Below are 9,909 nucleotides of genomic sequence, written 5' to 3'. Positions count from 1 at the left end.
AGTATATGTGTGTGGAAGGAGAGAGACCTAGCTATGTATTGAGGGAGATCGATCGACATCCATGGATATGTGTAGCAGAGGAAAAAGGTTGGGAAAAAGACAAAGGTAGATGAAAGTGTAACTATCCCTAGGTGGTTTTGGTAATCCCTAACAACATATAGCGCATTGAGCTAACATCATTCCAAGATGAACATTTCAGGAAAAGCTCAATGAATGGCATGGCATGGATGAGGAAAGTGGATCCCTCAAAATACTAAGGATAAAAGGATTTGCTCAAGCTCAAAAGCTCAAGACTCTACATTTTATATTTTAGTGATCCAAGATCACATTGAGTCTATAGGAAAAGCCAATACTATCAAGGAGGGACGAGGTGTTGCTTAATGAGTTTCTTGCTCCACAGTCCTTAGTGATATGCTCCAAAAACCCTCAACTACTTTCTCATATCCACATATGACCCAAACCAAAAGTCAAACTCGGCCCCACCGATTCTTTCTACCCGGAGCCACCGAGTTTAGATGTCATAGCCACTGCCACAAACCCTAGGAAAATCGGTCTCACTGATAGGGATCTCGGTCTCACCGAGATGGGATTGTAATCTCTCTGTTTCCCTTTGTAACGTTTCAGTACCACCGAGATGAGCGATCAGTCCCACCAAGATTGCAATGTAAACTCTCTGTTTCCTTTTTGTAACATTTCGGTCTCACCGAAATGAGCAAACCGGTCCCACCGAGTTTACTTGACCAACTCTCTGGTTAGCTTATTACCAAAATAGGTCTCACTGAATTTGCGTAATTAGTCTCACCGAGATTACGTTATGCCCTAACCCTAACCATATCAGTCCTACCGAGTTGCATGTTGGTCCCACCGAAAATCCTAACAGTCACTAGGTTTACTAAATCGGTCTGACCAAGTTTGTTGATTCGGTCCCACCGAGATTGGTAAATTGTGTGTAACGGTTAGATTTTGTGTGGAGGCTATATATACCCCTCCACCTCCTCTTCATTCATGGAGAGAGCCATCAGAACAAACCTATGGTTCCAACTTACCATTTCTGAGAGAGAACCACCTACTCATGTGTCGAGGCCAAGATATTCCATTCCTACCATATGAATCTTGATCTCTAGCCTTCCCCAAGTTGCTTTCCACTCAAATCTTCTTTCCACCAAATCCAAATCCTGTGAGAGAGAGTTGAGTGTTTGGGAGACTATCATTTGAAGCACAAGAGCAAGGAGTTCATCATCAACACACCATTGTTACTTCTTGGAGAGTGGTGTCTCCTAGATTGGCTAGGTGTCACTTGGGAGCCTCCGACAATATTGTGGAGTTGAACCAAGGAGTTTGTAAGGGCAAGGAGATCGCCTACTTCATGAAGATCTACCGCTAGTGAGGCATGTCCTTCGTGGGCGACGACCATGGTTGGATAGACAAGGTTGCTTCTTTGTGGACCCTTTGTGGGTGGAGCCCTCGTGGACTCGCGCAGCTGTTACCCTTCATGGGTTGAAGTCTCCATCAACGTGGATGTACGGTAGCACCACCTATCGGAACCACGACAAAAACATCCGTGTCTCCAATTGCGTTTGAATTCTCCAAACCCTTTCCCTTTACATTCTTTCAAGTTGCATGCTTTACTTTCCGCTGCTCATTACTATTTGCATGCTTGCTTGAATTGTGTGAAGATTGCTTGACTTGTGCCAAGATAGCTAAAATCTGCCAAAGACTAAAATTGGGAAAAGGAAGTTTTGAATTGGTCAAGTAGTCTAATCACCCCCCCTCTAGACATACTTCCGATCCTACAAGTGGTATCAGAGCTTTGGTCTCCATTTGCTTTGATTTCCATAGCTTTTGGTGGTCATAGCCTTGGTTTCACAACCTAGGAGAGTATGGAATCTAGCGAGGGAAAATATCACCGTAGAGGTCCTTACTTTGATGGTACGAATTTTGCTAGTTGGAAGCATAAGATGAAAATGCATATTCTCGGACATAACCCTGCCGTTTGGGCTATTGTGTGTATTGGCTTGCAAGGTGAATTCTTTGATGGGAGAGAACCGAACCGTGAAGCTAGCGCGGATAAGTTGAAGATGCTGCAATACAACGCTCAAGCTTGTGATATCCTCTTCAACGGATTGTGCCCCGAAGAATTCAACCAAATCAGCCGTCTTGAGAATGCAAAGGAAATTTGGGATACTTTGATTGATATGCATGAAGGTGCCAACTCCGTCAAGGAATCCAAATTGGATGTGCTCCAAAGTCAACTTGACAAGTTCAAAATGAAGGATGGTGAAGGTGTCACCAAAATGTACTCTTGGCTTCCTCTTATCACAAATGAGATTGTGGGCTTAGGAAGTGAAGAGATGACCGACAGATTCATCATCAAGAAGATCCTAAGAGCATTAGATGGAAAATATGATACCGTGTGCACATTGATCCAAATGATGCCAAATTACAAGAATCTCAAGTCAACGGAAGTCATTGGAAGAATTGTTGCTCATGAGATGTCACTCAAGGATAAGGAGGAACTTCACAACAAGTCAAGTGGTGCTTACAAAGCCTCATGTGAATCTCCTACATCATCAAGTGAGAAACAAACCTTCAATGAAGAATTGAGCTTAATGGTGAAGAACTTCAACAAATTCTACAAGAGTAAAAGCAAAGAGAGAATAAGTCAAGGTCCTACAATGACAAAAGATCTTCCAGTCAAGAGCGCAATTGCTACAATTGTGGGAGACCCGGACACTATTCCAATGAGTGTACGACACCCTACAAAAGAAGAGAAGATTCTCCCAAGAGAAGAAGTAGAAGAGAAGAATCACCGCCAAGAGAGAGAAGGAGTAGAGATGATCATTATGAACGAAGAACATTCCGGAGAAGCAAGGATTCAGAAAGGAAGGACAAGTCATCAAGGAGATACACAAAATGAAGACATCAAGCTCATGTTGGTGAATGGGTATCCGGTTCTGACTCTGAACATCACTCCGAGAGAAGCTATCACTCCGACTCCGAACATACTCAAGATGAAGGTGTTGCCGGTCTAGCACTTGTGTGAACCAACTCCTACGACATATTTGATTCACCAAATGAAGGACTTGGAAGATGCTTCATGGCTAAAGGCCCTAAGGTAACACATCCCGAGTATGTTGATTTCAATAGTGATGAAGATGACTTGTTAGGTGATGATGATTTACTTGTTGACAACTCTAGTGATGAATACTATGATGAAACGTCAATTAATCATGCTAATCAAGATAAAACGAATGACAATGATAAGGAGGAGATTGAGCTTCTTACTAATGAACTAAACACTCTTAAATTAGCTCATGAAACTATCTTAGAAGATCATCGAGAACTTTTGAGGACTCATGAGAAATTATGCTTTGAAAGCTCAACCTTGAGCAAGAGCATGAGTTCTTAAAGGAAATCAATGATGATATCCGTAAGAAAAGTTCTTCTTTCATTCCAAGCATTTACTCTTATCAACTTACATGCATCAAGTCAAGTCCATTAACAAGAACAAGAAAGATTCTTCCTCTAGTAGTAACAATAATCATGCTAAATCCAATATTGTTGCTTCTAGTAGTTCTCTTGATTCCACTAATGATTCTCTTAGCCAAGTTACACTTGAGCAAGAAAATATCTTATTGAAGGGAATTATAGAGAAAGGTGTTTACAAGAGCCTTGCCGGGAGTAAGCAATTTGAGGAAATTGTGCGCAAGCAAGGAAGGCACTGGAAGAACCAAGGTGTTGGTTTTGAACGAATGTTCAATGCCAATGGAGTTGAGTGGGAAGAAGATCAATATCCCAAGACGAAGTTTGTTCCTCAACAAGAGAAGTATGATCCTACTTCCTTCAAGGGAACACAAGCTCAAGATGATCTTCCACCACAAGACCACAAGCAAAAAGGCAAGGACAAGCTTCAAGAGGAGATTGATGCATTTGAAGAAGCTCCTAAGGCCTTGGTCAAGTGGGTTCCCAAGACAACGTCAAGTTCTACTTCATCAAGTATGACTACAACTCCGAGGATTCCCATCAAGATGATGTGGATTCCAAAGAAAAAGAACTAAAGAGTTCTTGAGGGTGACTCCACCAACATATTTCACTCATATCATTTTGGCAACAACAAGTGCAATCAACTTCCACATCTTGCACTAGTTCAAGGAGTCACAAACCCTCTTGTTGGTAAGACAAGGGACAAGGTAACCTAATGCTTTCATGGACATCATCTTATGTGTGCATCACTCTATGTCTATGGATATCCTTGTTCATTCCTTGTGGGACTAACCCGTGTAGGTATTGAAAGTGCAACTCACTCCAAAGGATTGCTCCAAGTGATCTTCATTAGCATTGAGCATCCACATCTTCAACACCTACATGAAGTCATCATCGACAAAACCCAAGGTTAGTTCATCCCTCTAAGGGGGGATCTCACATCGAGGGGGAGCTTGACTCTAAAAATTGAGTCAAAGCAACTCTAATGGTGTGAACACATCAATGCATTATGTAAAAGTGGTAACCCCACTTGAGCTTAAACGACGAGTATGACCTATGATCAAATGTTCTCATTTGACTCCTAAGTCAATATACTCATATATAGATGACCTAGTCATCACCAATTGTTTGATAGATGCTAGAATTGGTTGTGCATGCTTTGCCACATATTTCATTTGCCATTTTATTGTCTGAGCATGTTGGTTGCATATTTAACTCATTCGAGGACATCCACTTGTTGCTTTGATTGATTGGTTGCCTTTTCTTTTGCCAAGTGGATGAACAAGAGTGCCTAAGAACCTTCTCTAGCTATCTATGCTTTTCTTGTCTCAAACTCTATTCATGCTACATCACAAAATTTGATCAAGTCAGATTTGAACCACTCTGTGTGAGGAGCACTCGGAGTCCCCGATTCGTCAGAGACTTAAACTTCCAAAACTTCTTTGTGCGTTTCGGTCTGACCGATTCTTCCATTTCGGTCATACCGAGATCACTAAGTCGATCTAGGTTTTCAATCTCGGTGCAACCGGTTTGAACTTCTCGATCTCACCGAGTTGCTGTAACTGTCAACAGTTATGCATCTCGGTGCCACCGAGTTGTTCCACTCGGTCTCACCGACAGAGTCGGGATATATATACTCACGGGCAAAAATTTGGAAAACTTTCTCCAAACCCCTTCGCCCGCGCATAGCTCACTCTGCCTCCAGGGTCTCCGGATCGTCGACTTCGTCGCCAGCCGCCTCCTATCGCTGGTCTCCACCGCCGTCAACCGAATTCAACCCTGCCGTTGCCGCCGTAGCGAGTTCATCGCCAAGCTAGGGTATGGACTCGATCACAATGCTATCCCCGTCCAATTCCTAGCACATTGTGTTCATCATGATTCTTGCCACGATTGAAACGATTCTATCCACTCAAAACAATCCTTAGATTAGAAGTGAATTGGAAATTTAGGGTTAGGTTTCCGCCGAAACCATCTCGAACCCACCAAGTTGTAAAACTCGGTTCCACCGATTCGGCTAAGGCCATTGCACAAGTGATTCTCGATCTGACCGAGAATTGCAAATCGGTGTGACCGAGTTCAGGACTTTGTGAAACCCTAGCAGTCTCGGTGCCACCGAACTGTGACTCGGTCTGACCGAGTTCACTAGTTTAGATTCCAAAAGCTGCTTCAGTATCACCGAGTTTGCAAATCGGTTGATCCGAAATGCTTTCTATGGAAAACTAAAGCTAAGTTTTTGAATCATTCTTTTGCAAAAAAAAACTCTGCATTTTGTGATGCTCATCCACTCTATGTCATTTATATCTATTCACAGGGTCTGCAGTCAGTGTTTGCAATATGTCTGATCAAAGTGATAGCCAGAACCAGTCAGAGGAGCAGATTCACATGAGTGAGGGCACTAGTCCCTATAGCACCTCAGATGATGGCAGCAGGAGCACCCCAAGCAACTTCCCCAAAGCTGACACCAGGGCCAGAAAGAAGAAAACTTCATAATCTAAGGATGAAGACTATGTGGCAGTTGAGGATGAGGCCACTTCCAAGAAGAAAGTGCTCAAAAAGGAATATGGCACAACTGCAACCACTAAGACTGGTATGAAGACCAAAGTGGCTGCAAAGAGAACTCCCATGTCTAAAGCCAGAGCCTCTACTCAAGTACCGGAGAAATCTGATCTCAAAGAGGCTGCTGCAGAAGGGAAGAAGAGGAGGGAAAGGGTCAAGAAGACCATGGCCAGAGTTGTTGGACAACCTTCCATGATGGAAGAGGAAGAGGAAGAAGAGGTTGCTGCAGCAGCACCGAAGGCTCAAAAGCTTTTGTGTGATGCTATTAGGTCAGGGGCTGCAACATCAAAGCCCAAAGAAGCACCCAAAGCTGCCTCCAAGCCCAAGACTGTACCTAAAAGGAATACCAGGAGCATACCAGCTGCTGAGAAGAACAAGGCCCCAGTGCCTGAAGTTGCTGAAGAAGAAGATGAAGGACAAGTTCTGAGAAAGCTGAAACCTAAGATTCCAGACCACAATGATGCTCATCCTGTGGCTGAAAACATGAAGCTGAGGAAGGATGCATGACTTAGATAGTGGAGGTTGTCTGATCCTTATGCAATCAGGAGAAGGACTGCTGTTGACTACAGGTTCCACACTAAGGAACAACAGGATTTCTATGAGACTGTGCTGCTGGACAAGAAGCCTATAATTTGTGACATGAGGTGGGTGGACTGGAAATACATGAAGGAGAATGAGGAACATTATCCAGGTGTGTATGACAGTTTCAGTGCTTGTGGATTTGCAGACTTTGTTGGACAGAAGTTCACAAAGTGGAATGATGAGCTCATAATGCAATTCAACTCCACAGCACACTTCTATCCAGATGGCAGGATAATATGGATGTCTGAAGGTACAAGGTACCAATCAACTATTGAGGAATGGGCAAATCTGATCAATGCACCAAAGGAGAGTGAAGATGACTTGGATGTCTATGCCAAGAAGAAGAAGGATCACAATTATATGGCACACATGTACAAGGAGATCCCAGATGACGCTCTTGAAACTCACAAGTTTGGATCTGTACATTTCCTTCTGTCAGGACTGCCAACCATCAACTGGATCCTCAGGCACACACTCTTGCCCAAGTCAGGTGATCACAACATGATCAGAGGCCATGCTATCAATCTGCTACACATATTTGATGTGCCTCAAAAGTTCAAGGTCATGAGCCTCATAGTTGAGACTATTAAAAGGATAGCAGCTGACCAGAAGAGAAGCTGTGGGTATGCCCCACAAAGCCAGGAGCTGATTAACCTCAAGATGGTCACATGCACATACTTGTTGGATAAGGAACACTTTGCTCTCTATCCAGATTTTGAGGACAACCAAGTGGTTATGGATGAAGATGAACCATCTTCTGTGCATGCTCAAGCAAAGAAGGAGAAGGCAAGACAGAGAAGGCTACCAAGATGCCAACAATGGAAGAGGCATCTCAGTACTTTTTGAAGAGCAAACAAGATCAACTAGGCTACTTGATTGCATCCACTCTGAGGATTGAGAAAGGGTTGGCCACCTTGACTCAAAACCAGGAGAGCCTAGAGAGGATCATGGAGCAGAAGTTCTATGACTTGGATGTGAAGGTAACTGAGATCCAGTCTGTTGTTGAGCAGCTTCAGGATGATATGCAGGAGAGGAAGGGCAAGACAACCACAAATGCATTTGCCAGAGTGCCTAGAGCTCAGAGATCAGCTGCAGTGCCTGTAAGTGCATCTAGTGCCCCTTAGTGATTTTGGTGTATTGAAGACTTATAGGTTAAGGGGACTAATGCGTTTGTGAGTGTACACAGGTCTATAAGTCTATGAGGAGTTTGATATTTACAGAGAAAGTCGACCCCTAAAAATGAAGTTCTTCAACTGAAGACTTTGATATTCTAAAGACTTTCTGAAGACTTTGAAAGTGAAGAAATTGGTGTGACCTTGAAGACTTGGTATTCATTTGTGGAACATGAAGCGTGAAGACTTTTGTTTTCGTAGTTTCATTTTCTCTTTCTTGAGTCATAGGAAACACCGTACTGTTAAAGGGGGTCGAGGAAATACTAAGGAAAAGTTTCCATGTGATGCTCAAACTCAAAATCCTATACCTACCAATCCCTTCGAGTGAAGCCTTTGGAAATCTCATACAGTTCAGTCACTTTCTTCAGTGACAGAGACGAAGTTCTTCTGGTCGCTGATGAATTTGTTCTAACTGAGGAGTTAGGAATTCGTCAGTGCGAATTACCTACACAGTGAGGAACATGATAGCCCTGAGGAATTTGAGAGTCAAATTTCCGACCGTTGCTGTGCTGCGCGCCAGCTGTCCCAAAATATCTTATCCACCTAATGGTCATATCATTGAGGGGCATTTATGTCTTATCATGTCGGGCTGCTCCCTAGGCTATAAATAGCCGCCCCCTACAACCACTAGCTGGTTGGCTGCTCCGAGAGAACTTGACACTTGTCATTTGAGAGCAACCCATCCTTCGAGGACTTTGAGCGAAAATCATCAAGTGAGGAAAATCCCAAACCCAAACACCTACAAACCCCAAAGTGATTGAGCATCACTGAAGAAATTGATCCTGCGTGGATCCGACGCTTGTTACCTTTGAAGACTGTGCTTCTTCCAGACGGTTAGGCGTCAAGGTCTAGAGCATCCAAGAGGAATTGTGGATCGCCGAGTGACCAAGTCTGTGAAGGTTTGGAAGTCGCCTGAAGACTTACCACGAGTGATTGGACGAGGTCTGCGTGACCTTAGTTCAAGGAGAATACGGTGAGGACTGGGTGTCCTGAGCTGCATGCTCAGCGACTGGGTGTCCGGGACTGCGTGTCCTCGAGTTTAAATACTCAGCCGCTCCAACCAGACGTACAACTAAGACAACAGTTGGAACTGGTCTACCAAATCATTGTCTTCACCAACCTAACTGGTTCTATTTCCTCAACCCTTTCATTTCCTCATTACTGTGTTGAGTGTTTGTTCATATCTGTGTTTGAAGAATTTGACTGAAGACTTTCTCAATTTCCTCAGTTCAATTTCTTCAGTCTGTATGTCTTCATCTTGTGTTATCCTGTGATTACGCTTTCTGTACTCTGTGCTAGTCTTCATTTCATCATGATGACCATGCTTGTATTCTGTTATGCTTACTTCTGAGTACTTATTCCACTGCTAACAGTTCTTCATTAAGGAATTTCCTCACCGGCAAATTCCTTAGTGAAGAATTCATAAAAATCGCCTATTCACCCCCCCTTTAGTCGACATAATGCACTTTCAATTGGTATCAGAGCAAGGTACTCCCTTGTTCTGTGTGATTTTGGTTTAACCGCCTGGAGTTTTAGTTATGTCGACCGCAGTTATGATCAAGGTCTCGGCTGGGTGTCCTACCTTTGATGGGACGGACTACCCCTACTGGAAAAACAAGATGCGAATGCATCTCGAGGCAATTGACAACGATCTCTGGTATGTTGTGGAAAATGGCGCTCCCTCTGTTTCACCCTCACTGAACGCTACCGATGTGAAGAGATTCAAGCAACTCGATTCTCAAGCGAAGAATATCATATGTGGCCATCTGAGTAAAGGACAGTATGGAAGAGTGAGTGCTTTGGAAACTGCTAAGCTTATCTGGGATAGGCGGTCCAAAGTGAATGAAGGAGTCTCAACTCAGCATGACTCTCGAGTTGATGTTCTTCGGAATCTCTTCAACCGCTTCAAAAGACTCGACAATGAGAATGTCCAACAAACCTTTGATCGCCTCACTGACATCTCAAATGAGCTTTGAGCCCTCGGTGCCACTGACATCACTGACCATGAGGTGGTGAAGAAACTGTTGAGATCGCTTGATTCCTCATTTGATACTCTGGGTCTGATGATACAAGAATGGGCTGACTACAAGTCTCTTGATCCTGCCGATATCCTCGA

The sequence above is a fragment of the Triticum dicoccoides genome, chromosome 4B, assembly GCF_002162155.2.
Source record: "Triticum dicoccoides isolate Atlit2015 ecotype Zavitan chromosome 4B, WEW_v2.0, whole genome shotgun sequence".
In the NCBI taxonomy this organism is placed as follows: Eukaryota; Viridiplantae; Streptophyta; class Magnoliopsida; order Poales; family Poaceae; genus Triticum; species Triticum dicoccoides.
Note: the sequence above shows the minus strand (reverse complement) of the source record.